Below are 12,718 nucleotides of genomic sequence, written 5' to 3'. Positions count from 1 at the left end.
GGCGCCGAGCTGCTCTTGTGCTCCCGGGCCGCTCCCCGCGCACGGTGCTCCCCGCCCCCCTCGCAAGCGCTGGAGCTCAACTTTGAGGAAGGAGACTGAGGGCGGCCTCTTTCTGTTCCGCTTCCCCTGCAGGCCGCTCGGTCCCGAGGAGACTCGGCCCTTTCGCTGCGTTGTGGGGGCTGTGGCCGGCCACCTGCGTCCGCAGGGATTCGCGGCGGCGCCCGGGGGTCCGGGGCCGGGACTCGTTGCTGAGAAGGCGCCGGAGACCGAAGGAAGGAACCGCGCGGCTGTGAAGTCTTGAGCTTTCTGCCGCCGCCTCCTCCTCCTCCCTTGCCCGGCTTTGTTGGCACGGAGTGAACACGGGCTGGAAGTTTCGCGCTCTGACTCCTTCTGCTGGGAACCTGCGCCGCTCTTTCCTTCCCTTCTGTTGCTTGTAGCTCATCTTCTTTACCCCAGGCAACGGGTTTGATTCCTTTGCTAACGGCTCCAGTCCTGCTGAGGAGTTTTATGGCAGATATTTTTACCTTTATTTTTAAGTGTTTTGACATAGCCAATTCTGTTCTGCAGTGAAACGTCTCCTCTAAATGAAGGGCGTAATAGGACTTTATTTCCCCTTTTTTCTTTTGTATCTTATTTGAATCCTCTTTTTAATTTTTTTTTTGAAAAATGTTGCTGCCTGTAAGCAGTATGGTGGTATCCAGATAGCTGTTCTTTGCAGATGCCTTTAGAACCCGAGGCTGAGAAATGCCCTTCAGTTCAGATGTGAAATTTGGATTTTCAGTTTTACTCTTGGTCTCATAAGAGGTTTATTTATTTCATCCTGAGCTGATGCTCATTATAGCAAGATGAATGCGGAATAGATGAAAAAAGAGGCTGTAAAAGGGAAAAAACAGCTTCTTAAATCAATGGACTTGGCAAATTTTGGAAACAGCTTTGTGGGGTCTATAAAAAAAGAAGGATGGGTAGCTGATTTCTGAGAGGTCAACTCTATGTCAAATAGCCACGGATGTAGAATCCTCAAAGACTCAGGATAGTATTTCAAGGAAAACAAACTGGAAAATATAAATCAGACGGAGCGAACACCTTGTGCAGTCCTTTCGGATTTGGTAAGTATGCTGCGTGAACTGATATGCACTTTATTAAGCATCCTGTTGGTAAAATGGCACAAATAACAGCTGGCATACAGCAAATATTATGCCGTTTTTCAAAGTCTTTATATTATCTCATAGAATCTATCTTTTTCTTGCAATATCTAATAACTAGTAACGGCTGTGAATGTTGGAAGAAGGAACGGGTAAATGAAAGAAATGTCATAATTTTGTCAATGCACTTTTAAAATACCTGCTGTTGCTTGTGAATCTTGAGGTAGACTTTGTTTACATTGTAATCTGAGCATCAGGATGATCCTACCTTTGACCTAGTTTGAACAGTATGCAGATGAAAGGGCTGCAGTACTCTGTACAAACAAGAGTTTGTGTTTCTCTTCTCTGGCAAGGATGTTTCTTCTTAGGTAGCTTGACATGGTGAAAATTTTTATTTTTCATAATTCTCTTACTGAGTAACTACATTTTCTTCCTGTGGTAAAGACTAAGAGGAATTAAGAATGTAAATCTGTGTGCCCAACCTGGGATTTTGGTAAAATGTTGGTGTAAGTCTGTTTCTAAAATACGTTTGTAGTAATGTAGTGTATTACACCTTTAACTCAAGCTGTTTGAAAGCTTTTCAGTATAGTTTTTTTTTTTTTTAAATCTGTTACTAATATTCCTTAGATACCATCAGACTGCTTTAATAATTCACCATTTCCACATTGTTTTACTGTTTACGTTCCTCCTAATCATAGGGCAGCCTTATTAAATGAACATTTTGTTTAATTTGATATAATTTCAATAAATGTATTTACAATAATTTCTCTGCAGGTTTGCTATCAACAGAATCCACTACTGCCTCAAAGAAAAATTAAGATGGACAAAACAACTTAGTTCAAAAGTCAGTGGTAACTTTATTCAGCTTAATTTTTTTCTTACACTTCATTCATTAAGGTTGCCTTGACTTAACTTTCTGTAGTGCTTTGTTTATTTAAAGCAAAGTTGGCTCGGTTAAGGTTGTGGCTCTTTTTATAGTAACTTTTCTTAACTGTTACTAACTAATACTGAATTTGGGTTCGGGAGGGGGAAGGATAGAGGTTGCCAGGCAGAGGCATAGAAGGGACAGTGTCTGATAGTAGAGCTTTGAACACACAAAAAAGGAGATGATTCTTTATGATGGGTTTTTCTGTAGTCTGATATTTTGGTCAGGCGTAAAAAGATTTACTTCAAATAGAACTAACTTCTTAGTGTCTGCTCAGGGTCCATATAATCGTACCTCTTCTGTCCCACAAGAGGCGTATGAGATTTCAGCTTCTGTCTTGGATATGGAAGGCAGTTCTGTTGCTGAACTGATCACCTGTTTTATTTCATTTGAATTAAACTCTATTTATATCAATCATGAAAGGGATATCATAAAATTTAAATTGATTAGTTTCTAAAAATGAAGTAGTCAAGTGTGTTGTCATCTTCCAAACATTCCTGTTCGTTTCTTTAAAAATGGTAAGATTTATTTAAAGAACTGCTTTGAAGAAAAAAAATCTCAAACCTCAGATCCACTGCTGGTGGAGTAATTCCCACTTGCTCTTCCTTGGTCACATAGATGAATGGCAGTTAGCCAGAGCAGATGCCTGGGAAGCAGCCCTAAGTGCCTCTTTATGCTATGCTCAAGCTCTTGTGGGACAGCCCAGCACAAATCTATCTATAGGGCATTTACTCAGGCCTGCTCCCAGTAGTCTTCTCTGCCTTGTCCTGGGTCATCTAAATGGGAATGAGCAGGGGTGCTTACTTTGTCAATGCTGGACTTAGAATGGGGGGGGAAGGAGAAGGCTATTCAAGTAGCTTAGGCCCTGCTTCATAAAGTCCCTGGGAGAGAAACTGAAGGATGATTATTTATTTACATTTGTACTACTGTTCGTCAACATGGTGTAGGTGTGTCTTTCACCTAAAGTTATATCAAGAGTATACAAATTATATCAAGACTGCTACTCAGACTACTGATTCTTTACTTGTACCAGAAGCTTGTTGTTGATCAGGTTTGTTTGGTGAACTCAAAGCTTTTCTTAGAACATGTCATATTTTACTGAATGATTTCCCTTTCTTTGGATTGTTGAAGAAGACCTTTCACTCTTGGTTAGTGAACTTCATTCTTTACACTTTCCTAGTTGCTAACAGCCCAAGATACTTTTCTTCCTTCTTCAGTGGTATCCTAAAGATGATAAATGCTTCTGCTTTGTATCCATATGCATTGGGCATAATATGAAGTGCTGCTTGATAGAAGATGTATCTGTTTGTGCAAACTTTGTACTTTGAGTAAAATTGACACTGCTAGGCATGGCTTGTTAAAGAGAAGATTGCTGCTGTACTAGTCCATGTTATTTGTTTTTATTTGTATAGTTTTGACAGTCTCTTGAGTACTTTATAGAAGGTATGAAGAGAAAATCCTTCTCTTGAAGAGATGATCTTCAGTAGACCTAGTTGTCTTGGTATGTTACAGCCATAGGTCTCTTCAATGGTGGGGCTGGTAGGCGAAGTTGTGGTGGGGATGCATTTGTGATTCCAGAGATGTTCTCTACTGGCATAGTCAGGGTGACCATGCATCCTGGTTTGACTGGAACAGTCTCAGATTTTGTAGGCTGTCCTGTCCAGTTGATGAAAATGGAAACAAAAGTCCTGGTATTGACTGTCTAAGGTGATCCCTTGTTTTTCTACTGACTATAGTGAACGTGAGTGTGTGGCAGTAGAGCCAGCCTTAGGGAAAACGGCACCCTGGACGAACTTGTATTTTGGTGCCCCGTCCTTCCTCAAGTCAGCTGTGCTGCTGCAGGCAGAGGTAGGCAGACGGGGTGCAGTCCAGCCGGGAGGCAGAGCAGCATTGTGTGCTGGGCAGATGGGCACCACTGCTGCTGTGTGGGAACAAGGCAGGTAGACTGAAGTATGCTATATCAATAGAAACTTTCATACGTCGGTAAGGCTTAGATGGGTTGTGATCTATTATGATGTAGTAGAGTTGAGCTGATTGCATAGCTTTGCAGTTTGGTTGGATTTTTATATCTGTTTTAGGCTACCTTCTACTGCTGTCCATCCGATAGTGAGTTTCTTCTGTGTGAAGCAGATAATAAAACGGTGTCAGCAAAGTCTTAAGACATGAGTCTGCATGTCCTTGATAATCTGGTTTTGCTTGCTTTTTTAACTTAAAAGAATTTAATTTATTTTGTAGTAAACTAATAGTTCTGTGCTTCTCAAAAAAACCTCTGGGGTTATATAAATAAAATGAAACAAATTGTCTTCTACTGCAACTGGCCAAAATGCTACAATTCGTAGTACTACTTTGTCATTAGTGTTATCTCTGACGTCATCATCACAGTAGTTTTGGACTCCTAAGCAGTGAAGTGTTGGGAGTGGATTGGTATAGTATGTTAAAGACTTTCCTTCTTAAAATATATTTAGGCACTTCCACAATAATCTGATTTCTCATGTTGGAAAAGCATGATCTGGCTGACTTCTGCATTCATGACATTTGTATGCACTGTACCTATACTTGCTTTCAGTTGCTCTTTTCAGATTTCTCTATGAAGTCACATGAGCACAAATACCCATAATTATTCCCATTTGTTTGTCTAGCAGCAGTCTGAATCTCAAACTAGATAATCGGAAGCTAAAGCATTTAGTGCTGTAAATACACACTTCGTGAACCCCCTGCAGAGGGAAACAGGATTTATTCAGTTTATACCTACAGCACCCTGCAGAGAGAGAACAAGAAGAACTGGCCAGCCTCCTCTGTTTCTCTTGTATCTAGTAAAGAAACATTTGATTTTGCTGCAGATGAAGTTTAAAAGAGTAAAAGATGAGAAAGATAAGTGTTAAAATTCCAAAGAAGAAAAACCCAAAGTTTTGTGCGGTTGTGAAGAATTGCACAGAGTACAGAAAAGGTAGTGAAGTGTGCTGGGAATAGTTTCAAAAGGTTGGTGTCTTCAAGCTTCTGACACATTCTAAACCCTTGCATAGAGATGCAGCTCTCTTCTGTTGCGTTAGCCTGATGCCAGTTACTTAAATTCTAGGTAGAAATGCAGAAATATTTTTTGCTAAGTCACTATGAGGTTAAGATAAACTACATCTAGTCTGTTATAAACAGAGAAGATAGGCATCACAAAATAGCCCCTCACCCTCCCTCTGTGCCACTCCAGTCCCCTTTCTCTGCCTGATCTCTGCCTTCTGCTTCCTGTCCTTCCTTGGTTTGCTGCTTGCCAAGGACAGTGATTAAGGGTCTGTTTAATTCGTGGTTTTGCCATGTATGCAGAAAATGGCCTTGTCCACGATCACCAGGAAATATTGTATTGGCTGTGATTTCCTGTGAAATCAACCTAAAAAAACCCAAGCATATTATTTGTATGATCCAGTGCTTACTGCAATACAAAGACAACTCAACAATTGCTGCAGCCATAGATCACATGATTGAGTTAGTCTGCTAGTGACAGGCTAAATGAAGGTGCCATTCAGCAAAGTGAAAATACTTCTATTAAGGTTAGCCTTAATTAGTATTTTTAAACTGTTTGTAGAATGCTACATATAATAATAAATGATGAGAAGTTACAATTTGCATTTGTATATAAACTTGTATTTCTAATATTTTTAAATGTAGATTTAAATGTAATGTTTGTATTGATGATGATGTGATAAATTATATGACATGATTTACTTTCTGTGGAATTTGCTGTTAAATTGTAGTATATTATACAGTATATGCCCCTCCACCAATTGGTGGCAAAGGGTGGGGCTGTGAAATCAGCTCTTCGTGCTGTGACCAAGTTCCAGAAATTGCTTTGTCGTGCTGCATGTTAAGTAGACCCTTAGCAATGAGAGCTTTTTAATTTGGAAGAAGGGTGCATCCACGGCTGTGGTTAGGACTCAAAGGACCCAAGGGTTTGGGACCCCAGTTGAAGTCCCTATTCCAAAGCTGCATATTGCTATATGAGGTAGAAATAGAGCTTTGAATGTGCGTTTTCCCAGCACATTCTAGGGCAGTCTCAATTCTACTGATGAAAATGATGCTTCTCTACACAGCTTTTTGGTTTGACAAAATTGTGTATTTTGGTGAAACGGTATTTTGTCCATCTCTAGTAGCACTTCATATTTAAGCTTGTTTTCTAGAATGATTTGAATGTACTTGTGTGCATTTTCATGTTGTTTTGGTTTGCTAGAGTGACAGTCTAGGTGAGGGTGATTCAGTATGCTCTATTTTGAAATACTGATTATGGGGTTACTTTTGGCAGTTGAGTGACATTGTGTTTTTGTATTTGCTTTAATGATTAAACTTCTTGTGTTACACTGACACCCAGTAAAGTTAAACAGTCAACTTTACTGGCATTTTACATGGTCATGTAATAGGGTAGACTTTTTACATGATGCTTACGAGCTCCTGTATAATTGCTAATGCAGAAAATCTCCATCAAGTTTTCCAGGTACACCAAGCCATAGGCTTGCCTTTTATTCACTTGTCTTTGCTGAACATTGAGCCTCCACTGATGGCAGAAAAGGAAGTTTAATAATAAAAAAAAATCCCCTCCCACCGAAATATACCAGACATTCACAAAAGATGATGACAGATGAGGAAAAGGCATGGGGGAGAATAGACTGAGGGAACAAAGTTAAGGTATATGAAAGGTCTGTGACGTACATCATTTTTGGTAATGATAAGATATGAACCTGTAGATGAATGAGGCATAACTTCTTGCATCACTGTTTTCTGTATGTAGTGAACAAGAGTTGCTTCACATTGAAGACTGCTTCTTGTGTTGTTTTCCTATATGGAATTTTATTATGCATACTTATGAACATTTTAGTATGGGGGGGAAAGGGCAGCTTTATTTTCATCAGCTGCTCAGCAGCAACTTGTGTTTTGTGTGCACACACTTGGCTTCAGCTTGCTGTGGGGTGAGTGTGCATACAAGGAGTTGCTGCTGAACAACCAGTGCCCTGTAAAGCCTATCCCTTTTGCCCTAATGTGTAAGCTGTTTGTGTGTCTCCCTACCATTCTTAACCTGTCTGCAGGGAAAATACCGCTTCAGATAGAGATTATTGACTCAAATAGCTTTATTTTAAGTTATGACGTTATCTGAAGCAGCCCTACTATTTTTATGGTGGTACAGTTGCATCTCCTATTAATATTCTCTGATGTGGGAAGCCTCAGAAATGGTGAAACTTAATTTCCTTTTAAGGTCTCTGTCTGCAAACTAATTTTCTTAGGCTGTGAAGAAAGTATATAAACTTTAAAGCATGTTTTACAGTTTATATCTAGCCTATGATTGATTTCAGTTTCACTTGCAAGAAAATCATTTTTTTTTCCTAGTTGGTTTTCCTTCAAATGGCATTTTGCTTTTCTTTTTGGAATTGAAGCTCCTAAAATCTGATATTGGGTATGTGTGTGTGTGGACGTAACAGTGGGACAAAATGTTTCTGTTCTCACAGCTCTCTCCCTCATTGTGATGCTGCAAGATTTCACAAAGCTGCTTGCTCCTGGTGGCATTATTTAAACTACATGCTTTGCTTTTATAAACAGTAAAAGTGTAGTCTTTTTTAAAGGTGCATGTACCTGCATGATGGCTTTTTAAATGGTAGTTTTTAATACCAGCACTCGAGTAGTGTTTAATCTGTCCACACCTCTGTGACTTAGGAAAGTATACCTGTTTTGTAGATAAACGGCAGCTTTACTTACCCAAGTTCACAATGGCAGTTGCTGGGAGAGTGGAGTTACAACACAGATTTGAATATCCACCAGGAGCGTTATTCCTGTCTCCAGTTAGGAACTAGTTTAGCAAGCTAAACGGGTCATCTTTAAAATTGGGTGTGGGTGGCGTCTCTGGTCTCGTGTCCTTATCTTAAATAAGCCTAGTATGGTTTCCTACGCAGTTTTCTCTCTTGGAGGAATGATACAATGAGCGTTTCTCTCTGTCCTTCACAAAACACTGAATACTTATGTGACAGACAAGCTGCTTAGGGAGCAGTCCTGTTGGCAGGAGTTGCATCAGAAAAAACTAACTCCTCTGCTGAATTGTGGGTGACTGGTCAGACAGGTTTAAACTAAATTTAATTAACTGTTTATTATGCTGCCTGGGTGTTACTCTAGTTTGTGGTTAAGAGATGGAATGCCGGGTGCTTGTAATTAGGATGCAGTTTCTTTGAGGTTTGCTGAGGGGGGGCAAGCTACTTGAGGGTGTGACTAATACTATCTGCCACTTAAAGTAAAGAACACTGTACTAAGCTGCACACAGAAATGAAACTGTTTTATACCGTTGCAAGAGTGCAAACAAAAAAAGGCTACACTTCTCACATTCATTTTCACTAAGGAAAGTCTCATTGTATTTGGCATCTTACTAATAGTTAACCATGCCAGTTTAGAATGCTGACTGCTTTTAGGAAATCATTCTGTTCAGGCCTGGAAAAAAAAAAATATTTGCAGAACCAAATTGCTTGAATTCTTGGATGCCAGAACATTTTTCTATTACTAAAACTAATGCATCACTCTTATTATACAGGTTTTGGTGTTCTGAAGAAATGTGGCCTAGGCCTAAATTCTTAGAAGTTGAGCATCTGAGCTGTAGTGTTGAATATGAGGCACTTGACTTTCATGGCTATTAAACTAGTCTTTCAGGGCAGGAGTTTGGTCTTCAAACAAAACAGTGCTGCTGATGTTTACATTTTGGTTTTGAGATGGCTACTGAAATATTTTTCAAGTATTTTGTTTCTTTTTTAAACATTAAAAAAAAAAAAAGGTTGCTTCCATACTAGAGTGGGTTCAGGGAATAACTGCAACAATAGTTCAGATTTTTGGAAAACCAAAATTCTGTGGGAAAAGGCTAAGTGACTGTTCTGTTTAGCTTATAAAAGAGAATGCTATGAAGCAGTTGATCAGTCAATACTTGCCAGTCCTGGGACACAGATCTGGTACTAGATCTGTAAATCTAGCAAACAAAGGCATCTAGAAGAATTCGAAAAGTGCCAACTAAAAGTAACAGACATGATTCCACTGGTATGATGCTTATTAACAATATCATCTAAATAAAGAGTTTACCAAAGTATCAAGTTTTTGGCTGCTTTTTAAAGACGTCAAGTAAATCTGTATTCTAGGTCAGACTCATTATTTGAATTGCTGACTGAAATTTTATGACCTGTTTTATGGTGGAAGTTCAATTAAATTATAATAGGCTCATCTTGTTTTAAATTTGGAGTCTGGATATTTGGTACTTTATTTTACTTTAAGAGTATTTTTATGCAGTGGTTTAGGGCAACTGTGTGATCAGGGTTATATACTTGTACAGGCAGAGGCAGCCAGTGTAGAGGAAACTATACTGGGAGAACTGAATTATATTGCCATAACTTATTTTGCTTGGGTAACAAGTTACCTTGTTGGTATAAAGTACAGTTTTCTAGGTTTATCTGGATTTATATTAGGAGCATTTTGCTGGTATAGAGCATCTGTATTTTTACATTGGCAAAATGTTGCTAGTATAGATGCTATGTAATATTCAGTGCTGTTGTGCAGTTAAACTTTGAAGTAAGCATAAAGCTGTCACAGCTAGAAGAACTAGGCTTGAAAAACCTTGCTTGCTTAGAGCAAGTTAGTAAGCTTTTTCTCATCAGCTGAGGGCAGGGTGGGTTGATTTAAATCAACCAAATTATTGATTTAAATCACCAAGAGAATACCCTGATTTAAGTAAAGTTTCCCACTGTTACTACTTCACATATTTCTTAAACAATGGTGCAAATCTGATCATTAAAACATGTTAATTTACAACTCAATACAACATTTTACAACATCTGTCCTTAAACTTTTTTTAATGTTCAAGTGTTATTAACTCTAACAGACAAGTTATCACAACACTAAATGTATACTGTCCTTAAAACTTCTACAACTAGATCTCATGTCCCCCCACTCCCACTGTCATTTTTATTCATAGACTGAAACAGAAATACGAGTTTTCCTGCTTTTTTCAGCTCCCTGTCAATGTTCTCTCTGTGCCTGCAGAGGAAATGACTGCTGTGAAAAGTTGGCTTAGCAACTGAAGGAACTCTTTTTTCAAGGTGCCTGGCTAATGATTTCCACCAATTCAGGGACTGACTTTGTTCAAAACATCATCAGTAAACATGTACTGTTTAAATGGTTCCCCTCCAGCCCTGAAATTTATTATGACTGGCATAATTGAGGTGTGATTTTGAGATACTCATACCATGACAGCACCAGCATCATCTTCAGAGGTTAGGCATCTACCTTTATATCTGGGGTTGAGAGTGTTTGCAAGAAAGTGAGGTGGAGTTAGTGATTGATCCATTTGCTTCTTTATTGCCTGCAGTTTAACCTTCTGGTTAGGTATTTCTTTCTTCAATGTCTCTTGAATGCCTTCCAAATTTGACAGCATCAGCAATGCAGCAACAATCTCTCTGAAGTTTAAGGCTATGGATATATAAGCTTCAGTATACTGAGCATATCCTCTACATTCCTTTTTAATCCAATGTTAAATACTTTGATGAGATGCTTCCATCTATTTTATCCTAGTGTTCTTCACAAATTGTTATGAGACTGGGCCAGTTCTTAATCAGTTGTTCAAAACAATCAGCCATAGAATTCTATCAAACATCTTGAGGGAGAATTAGTTAGGATCCTCCTGCTCCCTTCAGTGAAGCTGAAGCAAAATGGTTGTTAAGTATTTTGTGATTTCAACAACGCTTTCTTTTATTCTTGGAGAAGTACTTAAGTCTTTGGCTAAAAGATGCATTCAATGGGCACTGCAGACATACGTTATTAAGGAGCACCTTTCCGTTTCTTCTTCTAAGTATCTTCTCATCTTTGCTGCGCTTGCAGCATTGTCTGTGAGAAAACTGTGCAGGTGACAGTTGAAATTTTGCTCACAGTTTATTACAACTTTCACTGCCACTTTTAAATATTCTGCTGTATGGGCATTTCCCGCTGTATCTATTGTTTCTGGCAGATATGCAACCCCATCTTCTGTTGTCATGCAGGCACATATTACTGGATCATTGTGGACATTGCTCCACCCATCAAGGTTTAAACTAGCAAATTTCCCCTCGATTATTTCTTGCACACTGTTCAAGTTGCTTCTCATACACTGTATCTAGCAACCTTCCACCAATGTCTACCCTACCAGGTGGTGTGCAGCCTGGTCATAACAACTCAACCATGTCAATGAAGTGTTTATTGTTAACAGTGCGAAAAGGAGAACTTGGGGCATAAATGAACCGAGTGATCTTTTCATTTATGGTGTCTTGTTGGTATTTGCTGGTCCTTACTACAAACTCATCCATGATGGTGGCTTTACTGGATGATTGAAATCTTTTTTTCCTACTGATACTTTGTCTGAAATGCATTTAGTTGCAGCACTGCTGCTAAAAGTACCAATGGATGACTGAAGTTTTTGCAGGTAGACAGTCAAAATCCCTTATGCTTAAATGGGATCCTGAAACAAAAATGATTTTTGTATAGTCATTCTTCTCAGTTCTTCTCACTCTATTATTCAGTTAATCAATTACATTCTTTTCAGCAAGGATGCAGATGTGATTCCAAATTACCAAAAAAGCTAAGACTGACTGCACTTAGTGTGCTTAATTTTGGACTAAGCCCTGTTGAACTCACTGGCACTTCTGTTTTTTGAGAGAACAAGTATAGGATGGGGTTCTCTTGGGAAAGCAGAGTTATGCTGAAGTAAAATAGGGAATAGATTCATGGTGGGGCCATGATGTTCTAAAATAAGGGGCATGTATTATGTAATATAAACTAAGAAAATGACACCCAATGGCAACTGGCACCTCTAGATTTCTCTTACTGCAGCTTTTTGTACTGTAGACTTGGGTGATAGATTCTAAAGCTAGTTAACTAATTAAACAAGCCATAAGGATTAGCTAAGATAGACTTTTTTTCTAGCAACATCCAACATAGCAAACAGCTTGGGAATTTACTTGTTAAATCACACTTATACTAAAAGGCATAGAGTGAGTCTGGAAGAATGACGCATTGCGAAGTGAAGTATTTAATTTACTAACCAGTTGATCCACATTGTTCTTCACACATATCTACGTCTTCATTCACATCATTGTCTCCCAATAATCAGTTTTCATTATGATGTTTCATTCTTGCAACTAGGCCCTGCATCTCCTTACACTGCTTACACTTGACATGGTTTCCTTTTTTACCCAGGAAAGACATTTCTTCAAAATATTTCCAGATAGGTTTTTTCTTATGCCCAGAAGCCTTGTTAGATTTTTAATGTGGCAAAAGTGTGGGGGTACATAGGAAGATGTGTGTATGTATTACTGAATAATGTCTTCTCTCTTTCTATCCACTCCACTGTTCCTTTCTACTCTGCCTCCATCCTTTCCAGCGTCTTAACTAATTCCTCTGTCTTGCCTGGCCCAGCTCCACCACCACCTAAGCACAGAACAACAGCAATCCCAGCTGGCCTGTGTCTTTGCACATGTGATGTTAGTCTGCTGAGAAACAGAAACTGAAAGCCCAGAACTTTCAAGAAGCAAGAGCTGGTAGTTAGGCTGGGCAGACAGATTAGAGCCACTTTCATGAGATGAAAAACTGAAATGAATGCTGGGGCCCATGTTTGGGGGGGGGG

General features: G+C 39.1%; 1 protein-coding gene across 2 annotated transcripts in view; it reads left to right on the top strand.

Annotated features, from left to right (window-relative positions):
* GPBP1 (GC-rich promoter binding protein 1) overlaps nucleotides 1-12,718 on the top strand; it is a 60,054-nt gene that overhangs the window by 167 nt on the left and 47,169 nt on the right. For both annotated transcript variants that reach the window (XM_019517834.1, XM_019517833.1), the window contains exons 2-3: nucleotides 133-1,106; nucleotides 1,917-1,986. The gene's annotated coding sequence lies outside the window, so the exon portion shown is untranslated. The remainder of the gene's footprint in view (nucleotides 1-132; nucleotides 1,107-1,916; nucleotides 1,987-12,718) is intronic.

Source organism: Gavialis gangeticus, unplaced genomic scaffold (assembly GCF_001723915.1).
Source record: "Gavialis gangeticus isolate Ggan-Ray unplaced genomic scaffold, GavGan_comp1, whole genome shotgun sequence".
Taxonomy (NCBI): domain Eukaryota; kingdom Metazoa; phylum Chordata; order Crocodylia; family Gavialidae; genus Gavialis; species Gavialis gangeticus.
The sequence above is the reverse complement of the archived record's forward strand: the minus strand, read 5'-3'. Positions and strand labels throughout refer to the sequence as shown.